Consider the following 13,659-nt stretch of genomic DNA (forward strand, 5'->3'; position numbering starts at 1 on the left):
ATTTAGCACTGATTAGCAGTAGTAACGTGCCAGAGTCCTAAAACCAACAAATATAGGGTGAAAAAAGGAGGCCATAAATCAAAAAGTCCGGGGGTAAACCTGATGAAAAAGCCAAGTCTAACAACCATTCAATGGGCTTGTCTTATTTTTTTGAGAAATGTGTATGTTAGGTAGAGATTAGAGAGTGCTGCAGTTCAGAACCTTGGATCATAAATTGGGCTCCAGGTTTTATGGTATTCATTTTTTTTACATTTCTGTCTGTATTTATCCATATTTATTTTTGGGCCATTTTATTGGAATTTATCCATATTTATTTTATGTTTTGAGAATAAAATGAGATGTAAAATAATATATTTCCACATTATATTAACTGATCATCATGCACTCATACTTTGATGCCTGTCGGGTTTTAGCAAATTAGGCAGGCACTTATAACAGAACAGAACTCAGACAGGTAAATATCAGCATTATATACAAATACATGTTAACATTTTCCTGTATTTAAGGGAGTCTCATCTCTTTTTAAATCCCTATGCTGTCTATCTTCTTAGTCTGAAATTCATGAAGGTCAAGAGGAAGAAGAGTCACTCACAAGAAGCACAATTTTCAGTATTTTTCTGCTTTTAAAAACAAATACAGAGAGGAAATAGATTGTAATTTTGTCTGTATTTATCTGTAAAAATCAGTAAAAAAGGAAAACTGTAAGTCTTAATCATAAATAGCTATACTCCAAATTAAATGGCAAGAGAATCTGAATTCCATTAACGACACGGAGGCTAACATTATGCATTTATCCTTTAATGGCACTCCACGCAGCACTTGAAAGAACATTACATCATAAACAAAAAGCAATCTAGAATAGAACATTGGCAACATATAAGTAGACCACACACAGTATATTCTTCCTCTTTAAAATGCAAAACTTGAACTCTCCTTTCTTGGACGAATGAGGATTTAAGAAACAGCAACTGCGTAACTCTCCATAAGAACTGAACTACTGATTGTTATCTGAAAAGAATAAGAATTTATTAAAGACTCAATTCAACAGGAATTGGAGAACAAAGGAAAATCACCTACATCAGTGAATAATTACATCAAGCTTTATATTCTGTATTTACTACCGTAATAGTATTCTTAACCTTTTATAACGTTATTTATTATCATAAATTTTTTTTTTGCATCATTAGGAAAAAATCCAACAAGACTGGGATGGGAGGGCGGGATAATTTTAGCTTCAGTGTCTTAAATGATATTCAGATTCTGCTGTGCCTTCTAAGCAATGCTTGAAACTCATGAGAGCATAAAGACCCGCTGTTAAATCCAAATATTTTATATGATGTAACCTCTCTGTAAACTAAAAAAGATGTTACCCGTTTCAGCCATGAGAGGATCTATCCATACATAAGAGATGATTACAAACCTCAGGAGAACCGTCACGAAATGACAACTGACGATGATTCATCTGATTCAGGATCCAGTGGATCTGACTCAAGTAAAGGGAAATACCAACAATACAGAGGTGGGAGGAGCAACAACAGACGTCCTTAGTTCCACGGCCAAAGAGGATGGGGACATTACCAGGGCCCACTCCCATACCCCATGCACCCCTCAGGACCTCCAATATACCCACATCAACAAGGAGCCTACCCTCAATGGAACTACCCTCCGCAGGATTACCCCTTCTATGAACAGCCCCATTTTTTAGGGCTATGCCAAGGGAGAAACAGAGGGAGGAACCGGAGAGGGAACAATGTTCACTGGGCTCAACAAAACGAAGAACCAATCTGGATGGCAACAAGGAGCATGACAGGGGCCTCAACCAGCAATAAATGAATCTGGTAGTCAACCTTACAAACCACATTCTAACAACGGCACAGATCAGAGTCCTAGAAAAAGGATTAGGCTTTGTACCAACGGCAAAATTGGATAAATTCCAATTATGCAAAGAGATGAAAGAATTCATGAGGAGACTTAAGTTACAAACCTTTTTCAAGGACAAGCAAAATGACCAGCAGGATGGAGACACTGGTTTGAGACCAAAATCTAGTTTCACTCCACCCGAAGCCAATCTACCAGTAGAACTGATCGCCTTTGAAAAAGCTGTCATGAAAGATCTGGGAGAAATAGATCCAGCAACCAACAAGGTCTTTCACAATATCACCAGAGAGGAAAGTGAGGCACTCAGAGAACTAGCAAACAACCCGGAATTGGTAATAAAACCAGCTGATAAAGGAGGGGTGATTGTAATACAATCAGCTGAGAAGTATGACCAAGAGTGACTACGCCTCCTCCACGATGAAAGGAATTACGAGGTCCTCAACCAGGACCCCACAGAGCAAATACGAGTGAAAATTGCAAGTATGGTGGAAGAGGCACGATCACATGGGTGGATATCAAAAAGGAAGGGGATTTTCTAACCACGACTTCGCCAAGAACACCTTACCTGTGCACTATACCAAAAATCCACAAAAATCTGGTCTCCCCACCGGGACGTCCAATACTGTTTGGAATTGGATCCATTTTTGAACCAGTCTCCAAATTTGCAGACGCGTTCTTAAGGCCACTTGTACAACAAACTTCCACGTACCTGAAAGACACCAAAGACGTCCTGCAATTGTTAGAAGGGCAAACATTTGACCCAGAAAGAGAATTATTGATAAGTTGTGATGTGGAGAGCTTATATACGAGCCTTCCCCACAACGAGACCCTCAACATCATAGAAGATGTCCTGTTTGACACCGATTGGGACTACCAGACACCAAGAAACATGATTACGGAGTGCTGCCAATTGGCACTCAAAGAAAATTTCTTTGAATATCAGAACACTCTCTATTTGCAAAAACACGGGACCAGCATGGGGACCACCTTTGCTCCTAGCATAGCTGGTCTCTATGTACATCAACTTGAAAAACAGTAGATCCTCAATCCCAACAATCCATTTCGTAACCATATACATATATGGGAACGATATATAGATGACATATTGATCATCTGGGAAGGAGATGAAACCACCGCCAGACGTTTTCTAACATGGTTGAACTGCCAAGACCAATTTTTGAGATTCACAAGCACTATCTCAAATGAAAAACTTGTCTTCCTTGATCTAAACATATATGCAAAAGAGGGAAAACTAAGAACTGCTACTCATTTCAAAGAAACCTCCAAGAACTGTCTACTATTGTACAATAGCTTCCACCTTCGACATATCAGCGATAACCTCCCTTATGGGAAATTCCTACGCCTACAAAGGAACTGCACAGAAATCGAAGTTTTAAAAAAACAATCAAACGATCTGAAAAAGCCAATCCCCTAAAAAGGTGATTGATAATGAATACAAAAGGGTACGCAACAGTTGCAGAGACAGCCTTTTGGAACCCAAAATCCATAAGGAGGAAGAGAACCGCCCAGTATGTATAACAACTTTCAACACAAACTCCAATGGTATCACAAAAATAGTAAACAAACACTGGCGAATCCTCAACAGTAGAAGCATCAATCTACCATAACCTATCTTCTCTCATAGAAGAGGTAAGAGTATCTGTGATTTGCTGGTACACACCAGACCAAAAGAAAGAAGAGAAGAACAGACAATGCAAACCACTTTAATGCCCCCAATCTCTGGGCATCATCCCTGTGGAATGTGCAATGTGTGCAAACTAACTAAGAAAAGCAAAGAAATCTTGTTCCATGATGGAACCAAATGGGACCAAAGAAGATTCACAACATGCAATTCAAAAAATGTTTTTTATCTGATCACGTGCCCGTGTCTTTTGGAATACGTAGTAATGACCACACGCCCTGTCAAGGTAAGGATAGGGGAACACAAAAGTAACATTAAATGCAAAAAGAGTACCACCAAAATGGCAGCCCATTTTTTGGAAAAAGGCCATAAGTGGGAAGATCTCTCGTGGACAGTAATCGAACAAATCCAAAACGAAAGGTATTTGTTCGAAAAAGAACAATGGTGGGTGTTCCGTTTGAGGACTCATGAGAAAGGCCTGAATGATGAGATTCCTTGGAACCAGCTCTGATGTATACAAAATCTAACACAGGAATCCCCTGGCAACTAATGATCAACCACAAAGTTGCAGACTCATAAGGAGTATACAGTACTACAATCACCCCCATAACTAATACTGAACAAAGAGGAGGTTTATGCCCTTGGAAACTGGGTTTCTTCCTTTTTCTTCCTTTTTCTTCTTTTTTAGAGAAACTATAATTTTTTTAACCTGAGTGTACACACACTCTATTTTTAAATATACATGGTTTTTGCTTTTCAATCCTTATCCTCTGACAGGAAAATGTTTCCAGTTAATATTTTTCCAGCCTCTAGTGTTCCACTGCTGGGATTTATTCTTTACCCCTCTTTCCATTAGGTTTAAAAAAAAAAAAAAACACATACATGAATGCATGTCTGCGATGTCTCTAGCACAGCAATTTGTTTTTCTTTTTTGTTTAATAATTCCTTTGAATTCAACCTCCATTTGGCTGCCTTTTGAAACTCCTCCAAAATAATCCTCAAAACAAACATATATATGCTTGCATTTTCAGACGATTCAATGTTAATCGTTCCAACAGGAAGTGGATCAAAATGAACCCTGTTTTGGTTCCATTTACCGGCGGCCATCTTTAAATTGTTAAGGTCTAGTGTTTCCAGTCACATCTGTTTCCTATCAAGCATGCCTCCTTACACTTTAAAAGACCGGGCTCTGGCAAACCTCAGTTAGGTTCCGACGAGCCACGAGAAGGTACTACCTTGGGTGATCGCGCTCCTTCCAGCATGTAAGTAGGATAATGGCATGTCCTTAAAAAAGCCAAAGAGACCACGCGTGTTTGTTTAAAAACCACCCTGGCGTTAAAACCTTGTTTTTCCTTCTGTTCTTTTAAAATAACCACGTGTAAATCTGTTCAGTATTTCCTGAGAAAATAGCATTTAAAACCATATCAATATCTATAAGTGCGCACCGTGTGCGCACAGTGCGCGCACCCTGCTGTGCGCGCGCGCCATTCTGATTGGTTGTTAGATGTCGGTAAACATTCGAATCGGTCGAAACCAGGAAGTGTCGGCCGCCATTTTGTCTCTCGCAGTCTGAGGGGGTGAAAAACAAAGGTGGAGAACGTGAAAAGGGGGCAGAGTGGACAGTTCCTGACCCCCTAGCCTTGGTCAGGGGGTCACAGAAGGCCCCCCAAGGGAGAAAAACATTTTTTTTTTTTTTTTTTTAAATCGCGAGGTGTGCGCACCGTGCGCACACGGCATGCACTGCGAACCGTGGGTGCTCGGTGCGCGAAGCGCACCGAGCGCCCACAGCACGCGCACGGTGCGCTCACAGTGAAAAACCTGAAAAAAAAATAAATTAATAAATACATAACTTAGCATTTAAAAAACCATACAAATTCACTGAAAAAACCATAGGTTTCACACACGTTATAGTTACGAATTAGCATTTAAAAAACCTTGCAAATTCACTTAAAAAACCATATTTTTCACACATGTTATAGTTAGCTGGACATTTCACTCGTAAAAAACCAATGAAATTCCCCCGTTATAGTTAGTGGAGGCAACTATAACTCACGCGACCGCAATCCTCTGCTGATGACATCAGATATTACATCACTGATGACATATGTGTCTTTCTGAAAAATAAATATTTGTAATATATGTATAGCTAAAGATTAATGGAAGAAGACATGGGTAAATAAGTGTCTAAATACAGTGAAGTAATATCTGACGTCATCAGCAGAGGATTGCGGTCGCGTGAGTTATAGTTGCCTGCACTAACTATAACGGGGGAATTTCATTGGTTTTTTACGAGTGAAATGTCCAGCTAACTATAACATGTGTTAAACCTATGGTTTTTTAAGTGAATTTGCAAGGTTTTTTAAATGCTAATTCGTAACTATAACGTGTGTGAAACCTATGGTTTTTTTCAGTGAGTATATATATATATATATATTCACTGAAAAAACCAAAGGTTTCAGGCACGTTATAGTTAGGAATTGGCATTTAAAAAACCTTAGAAATTCACTGAATAAACCATAGGTTTCAGGGGCGTTATAGTTAGCTGGACATTTCCCTCGTACAAAACCCTAGAAATTCCCCTATTATAGTTAGTTCAGCTAACTATAACTCGCGCCCCCGTAATGCACTGCTGATGACGTCACATATTACATCACTCATGACATGGTCAGTGACATCACTGATGACATCACTGATAATATCTCAAATGACATCACTGATGACGTTATCCATGTGATAAATTAGTGCATCTTCTCACACCCTAATATAACCTTTGATACACCGACTCAAAATTTCAGACGGCCATTTTGACAACCATAGATACTCCAATACCAATAACTGCTCACCCACTCATTGACTTTTAGGTCTACATACATGTCCACTCACTCACCTCTACAATCACTCATACTTACAGTCACTCTGTGCATTTATACACCTATATAGACACTCACACGCCGCCAATCATCCATTGAGGTACTGACACATCTAGTCTGTCATGCAAATAATTAATCACAGTCAAATTTACTCACCTCTACAGTTAAAAACACTCAAGTTCACTTACTCATAAAAATACTAACAAATTCTGTGTCTTCCTGCAGAAACAACAAACAGCACATGACACAGATATCCTTGCACTATGGCGCATACAGCCACTCCCAAAATCACACACTCTCACATATAGATAGTTATATACTCTTACACACATATACACTGTGTTTCACATATGTAGTTACTGACACATGTACAACTGAGATATACATTCAATCACTAACACACCCATACATACACTCACCCAACCATACAGTGCATCACAGATACACTCTTAAAACCATGCACCCACTGAATCACCCACTCACACATCTAGTCACAGAGTCACACACACCCTACCCACACAAACACTCAGGCACCCATACAGATACTCAGACAACCAATCAATAACCCATATAGACACTGATATAGCTATTCACAAAACCATGCAGCCACTTATACACCAACACACAGACACATACAGACATTCACACAGTTTAGTCACTAGTCTGCAGTAAGATACATTTAATGACTCACTTATAGAGTCAGTTACGCACTTAGAAAATCATCCATTCACACACTTGTACACCCACTTATTTTTCAACAGGCCTTTCCCTATATATATTAAACATATTAAAACTGTTCAGAAACACATACTCAATGGATGATGCCATCAGTGATGTCATCAGTGATGTCACTTGAGATGTCATCAGTGATGTCATCAGTGATGTCACTGACCATGTCATGAGTGATGTAATATGTGACATCATCAGCAGTGCATTGCAGGGGCGCGAGTTATAGTTAGCTGAACTAACTATAACAGGGGAATTTCTAGGGTTTTGTACGAGGGAAATGTCCAGCTAACTATAACGCCCCTGAAACCTATGGTTTTTTCAGTGAATTTCTAAGGTTTTTTAAATGCCAATTCCTAACTATAACGTGCCTGAAACCTTTGGTTTTTTCAGTGAATTTCAAAGGTTTTTTAAATGCCAATTCCTAACTATAACATGCATGAAACCTATGTTTTTTTCAGTGAATTTCAAAGGTTTTTTAAATGGTAATTCCTATCTTTAACTTATCTCTGACGATGTCATGTTTAATGATTTTGATTGGATTTGTATATTTTTCAAATTCAGTGTGTCAAATTCATTAATTTTGTTCTTTTTTTACAGACTTTTTTATCACCACTTTTTAAACTTATTTTTTCAATTAATTCTTTTAAAAATTAAAAAATATTATTTGAAGTTAATTGCTTTTTCAAACATATTTTTTTATATTTTTCAAAATATTATTTGAACTATATGTGCAAAACTTTATTTTATATATATTTTTTAAAATGTTTTTGGATCCGCGCACCCTAAGCGCACCGTTCACGATTCCTACGCGATAGCGTCCGCGCATGGTAATCTTTATCTCCCAACAATTTCATTATTTTTTCCTTGGATCCGCGAACCCACCGCGAGAGGATCCGTGCATCCAACGCGATAGGATGCGCGCACCGTGCGCGCATTTTGCCGTATTTTTTTTTTTAAAAAGGGGCCCCAGGTGGTCCTTCTGGGACCCCCTAAGCACCTCTAGAGGGTTAGAGTATTTTCACTTTGTATGTTTTACACACTTTTTCCCCTTGCTTCTTCAGCCTCGCTTCTACCGAGGCAGAAAATGGCCGCCAACAGTTCCTGATTTCGAATGTAGAGAGACACTCGACAGCCAATTAGCATTCAGCGCGCGATCGGGAGGGTGCGCGCTTGGTTCGGGGAGGGTGCGCTTACGGTGCGCTTAGGGTGCGCGGATCCTCCGAGGCCATAGGTATATATGTACTTTTAACTCTAATTTTCTCAGGAACTACTGAACGGATTTACACCATATATGCAAAAGGCACGAGTCCGAACTGGGGACTACCTCTTTGCCAAATTTGGTGTCATTCGGTTCAGCGGTTCGGGCTGTAGCTGCGACAACAGATCCTATGGGAAATTACATGGGGAAAACGCGTTTTGGGACCCCCCTTTTTTCTCGGCCCCCGCTTGACGGATCACCGCAAAACTTTCAGGGTAGAAGCGGAGCGGAGCTGGCCAAAAGTTTGGACAATTTCGCGAGGATTCGTCAACCGGCGCCAGACTTATTGGGAATAGAATGTTGTGGATTTCCTATGGAAAATAGGTCCTAACTATCACTACCTACTGGCGACCGCCAGTTGGTAATATATATATATACACATATCTATATGTGTGAGGCCAGTACCAGGCAGACCCATCATTTCGTCTATTGGGAGCATCAGCGAAAATGCGAGTAAGTATGTGGATTACTTTTTACAGCCACTAGTCCGCGCTTTACCAACGTACATTAAGGACACTGGTGACTTTATCAGGAAACTAGCCAGAATTCAATGGCATGAGGATTTCTTGTTGGTCACTCTTGACATAGAGTCCTTGTATACAAGCATAGAACACAGTACAGGGATTGCCGCCACTAAACACTATCTGGACTGCAGACCAATCAAATTTTACAATCATAACAGTATGCTTTTAGAACTTATGCACTGGGCATTGAACAACAACTATTTTATGTTTGAAAATGAACTGTACTCTCAAAAGAGGGGAGTCGCCATGGGAGCTTGCTTCTCCCCCAGTTATGCCTGCTTGCATGTTGGCTGGTGGGAGGAGCAGGTTCTCATGGGAACCCATGCTAAGGTGTTTGGATCCAAGATTGTAGAGTGGTACAGATACATTGACGATGTTTTTATGGTTTGGAAAGGCGATCATGAAAGTGTGATTGATTTTATTGAGGTTTTAAATGATAACGCTTTTAATCTCAAATTCACTTTCAAGGTGGACAACACATCAGTTGAATTTGTAGACACTACAGTCACGATTGTTGAGAACCATGTAGAAACATGTCTGTATAGGAAATCCACCGCTGGCAACTCTATCCTACACGCCAGCAGTGCCCACCCACCACACCTTATAAAAAGCATCCCCTATGGGGAACTCCTCAGTATTAAACATATTTGTAGTATACCGGAGGAGAGGGTTCAATGTTCAGAAGAAGCAATGAACAGGATGAGGCAAAGGGGTTACTCTGAGGAGATCCTTAGGGAAGCCTACAACAAAGTGGAATCCACTCCCAGGAACTCCCTACTCATAGACAAATCGGTCAATAAGAGTGAACATAGTTCAGTGGATACATTTGATAATGCAAACTCCAATGTACCACGTTTGATCACAACGTTTAACAAACAGCACCGTAAGATCAGAGCCATGGTAAATAAAAACTGGCCAATTGTATTGACTGATGGTGTCCTGGCCCCCATGTTACCTTCCAAACCTGTACTGACGTTTAGAAGGGCCAGAACCATGAGAGAGGAGCTCATAAGACCAAATAATCCAATCCCGACTGGCAGCTCATGGCTAAAACCTAAAAGAGGTTTTTTCAAATGCACCAGCTGTAGAGAATGTAAATTTGGCCAGAATACCACTCAGTACTCAGTCCCGTTCAGTGACAACCCTAGACAAATTAAGGGCCACTTCACATGTAGATCTGAATTTGTGGTGTATGTCCTTTCCTGTACATGTGGTTTGAATTACATTGGGAGCACCAAATTACAAGCCCATGTCAGAATTTTACAACAATTAAGGGCAATTGTGAATAATGACTCCAGCTACCCAGTAGCACGGCACTTCAGAAAACTACATAACAATGAACTTAGTTGCCTGAAATACTTTATTGTCGACGGTGTCCCCGCACAGCAAAGAGGGGGCAACAGGGAAAAAGCCCTTAGACAACTCGAAACAAAATACATACTCGAGTTCGATAGTAAAGCACCCACGGGTTTAAACACCACTGAAGACTTACACAATTTTATGAGTACTGACAGACCATACGGGATTGATCTTGCTCGTTTTTAGACTTGCTTTTGTCTTACGTGATTGATATCTGCAGTGTATATAGTGTCATTTTCTCATGTCCGAAGCTATCTTACTGATTGATTTATCTTGTTTGTTTTACCTGTATCCTCATCAATTTTACAAATGTCATCTTTTAATTGCATTCTAGAACTGTTAGCCAGTCGTTTGGACTAATTTGTTCCTTCTACATTTTTCCTATTTTTGTCTTTTGATTCCAAAGGAGTAAGGCCAAAGACAAGAAAACAATGAATATCAAACGCTTTCTCCATATAATGGTGTGTTCCAGTTCTTCACATATGAGGATACTCTCAGCCAAGCTCCCTCTACCCTTAGGTATATTACAATTTAGGTGTAAGCGGCTCTGGGGACCCGCTATAACTTTGGACCCACTTTTGCTAGAGATCAGATGTTTGGTTGTCTTTATGTATTTGTTAATTCGGAACCCCATATAGGTGAATAGTATTTTGGAGTGTTCCTCCTATGCCCTTCCTCGCTTGATCCCCGCAGTGTTTTATCATCATTTCACTATTTGCACTTTTCTCACTTCTTGATTAGTTTTAGTATTTTTTACATAGGCTATTGGTCTTAACAGCATTGCCGGGTCTTTTATAGGTTTTATCGTTAGATATTACTTTAACATATGTTGAAATGTTGCAATGAATTCTGATTGTGCATTATTTAAGGACATCAATTATGGTCCGTAACACAATTACCATATGTATACATATGCATTTGTTTGCACTTTGCACTTTTATTGCGTATTTTGCACATTTGCATTTTGTTGCACGTTGATGGCACTATTTGCACTTTATATATCAGGATTTGCACCTACAATTTGCGTATTTGCACAACCTACTACTGCACCTTAAATCTTTGTAAACCACCAAGCATTTACAAGGTCGGGATATTTTCCGTGAACAAAGATAGGTATTTAGAAGCAGGTATATCTAATGATACAACTATGTAATATCTTAGACCCATGCTGTCACAAGTACTAACGTATGTGTATTTGTTACAAGTTTTTCATCACTAAAAAATTATTTTTAGACCAATGTATTTTTTCCATGTCTATGGTCACAAGCATCACGAGATTATAGAGTGCTCTTGAATTATAAAAGCTAAATGAATCAGCAGTTACTTCATGTGATCAAGGCCATCTGGTGGCCGAAACGCGTAATGGCGTGCTGTGTGGGCGCTGATTGTCATTAAAAACCTGTGAAGCACGATTTGGTGTCCGTGTGCTTCTTCCTCGCCGGTCGGAGGTGGGAGACAGCCTGTTGGATCTCATATATATATATATATATATATATATATATATATCCACATACGTACATACATTCATGCATACATATATATGTATATATATACACACATTCACACACACACACACACATGACAGAGAAGAGGACTTTATGACTTCTGGCCAGATGCCATAATAAGATGTAAATGTCATGAATAGGTCTGGGCCTATGCATATATACTAGGAAAAGGAATGTTTTATGTGTTTGCCATTTAACTTGCACTTGATTCAGGCGCCCTAGTCCTCTGATACCAAAGCTCGACACTGAACAATAAAAGAATTGACGCTGTTATAAAGTAAACCAAATATCCTTGCTGCGTTTCTATTTGCATTTATAGGAGTGAGGGTAAATTTTTTAAGGATTCATCCTTCAGTATTCTTAATACCGTTCCTTAAATTAACTTTGCTCCATGCATGTTCTTTTGAAGTACCTATCCTTGAATGCACCCTCTGTAAAAACAGACAACATTTTAGTGGATACAAGAACGTTATAAAATCTTCTGTTCACACACATTATGCCCGGTCTTGTGTCTCTATGAATCTGAAATATAATAAATATAGTGAGGGGTGATGTCATAAATAAGCTACAGCACTTGCTGGGGTGAGGGAGTGAAGGTAACTCTATTAATGCAGCTAGAGTTAATACTAAGGGTGGGCGTAGTGGGCGTAGTGGGGCTACGTGAAGCAGCACGTAGTGTGCCCAAATCTACGCACACTACGCGCTTCGCGTAGCCCCACTACGTGCCACCCACCTCCCGCCCGCCCTCCTTTTAAATAATATCAGCAATGTAAAATAAATTAAAGTAAAGCGACTTACCGTAAGCGCGGCGTCTCCGGAGCTCCCTCTTCTTCGTTTCTAATTTCTTCTGACAAATGCGCATGCGCGGACGCCCGCGCATGCGCATTTCTCGCAAGAAATGCGCATGCGCGGGTGTCCGCGCATGCGCATTTGCCAGAAGAAATTAGAAACGAGAAAGAGGGAGCCCCCCAGACGCCGCGCTTACGGTAAGTCGCTTTACTTTAATTTATTTTTCATTGCTGATATTATTAAAAGGAGGGCAGGCGGGAGGTGGGTGGCGGGTGGCAAGCAGCTACGCTTCGCCCTCGGCGTGTGCGTAGCGCTGCCCTGCTTCGCCTACTTCGGAAAGTGCGAAGCAGGCAGCGCTACGTACACTACGTGGGCGAAGCTTAGTGCTACGCCCGGGGTTAGTTAATACATGGAGATCCAAGATGCAAACGTTGAAGTTGGAAGAAAGTCACCTTAATTTAAATGAGCAGGAAATGGACAGCAAATGATCTATACTGCAAGAGGACTAGATTACTTGAATTGCACCTTCATTGAAATGCGTTGAGTGGTGCTCCGAGATTACATTGTCTCCCCTCTACTACAAATTCAGAACAAAGAAAAACAAGCATTGGCATAGCCAATAGGTCTCGCATTTGGGACCTTATAAGTATTTAGCCATGCAGCACATGTTCCTGGGTGTTGTGCAGCCAGGAATTGAAGAGCTATACAACTGCTACACAATAGTTCAAGTAGTCTGATTTAGAAATATATATATAAGTAAGTTACGTGCCACTGGAACAGGCTATGTGTGGTAACAGCTGCTTTGTAATGACCATTTCCCCTCCAGTATGCAGTAGCTTTGCCAATATTATATGGTTTCCAGATAGCTCTGTGTCACGTAGGCCGCAATTCTTCAGTCCTGGATTTTCTTTGAATAATTTTGTGCATTCTGGGAGTTGCGGACAGTTCCGGTTCATTTACGTTGATTGAATCGAACCAAGAGGCCACAAACAATAGTGTGTAAATGAAAATCTTTTGTGTTCCTGCTTTTGTGCTGCTTGAAAGGCGAGCTAAAAACTACTGTGCTTGTGAAATTGCAGCTCTAAAATCTATTTTTGAAATAAAA

This window comes from Triturus cristatus, chromosome 7, assembly GCF_964204655.1.
Source record: "Triturus cristatus chromosome 7, aTriCri1.1, whole genome shotgun sequence".
NCBI classification, from domain to species: Eukaryota; Metazoa; Chordata; class Amphibia; order Caudata; family Salamandridae; genus Triturus; species Triturus cristatus.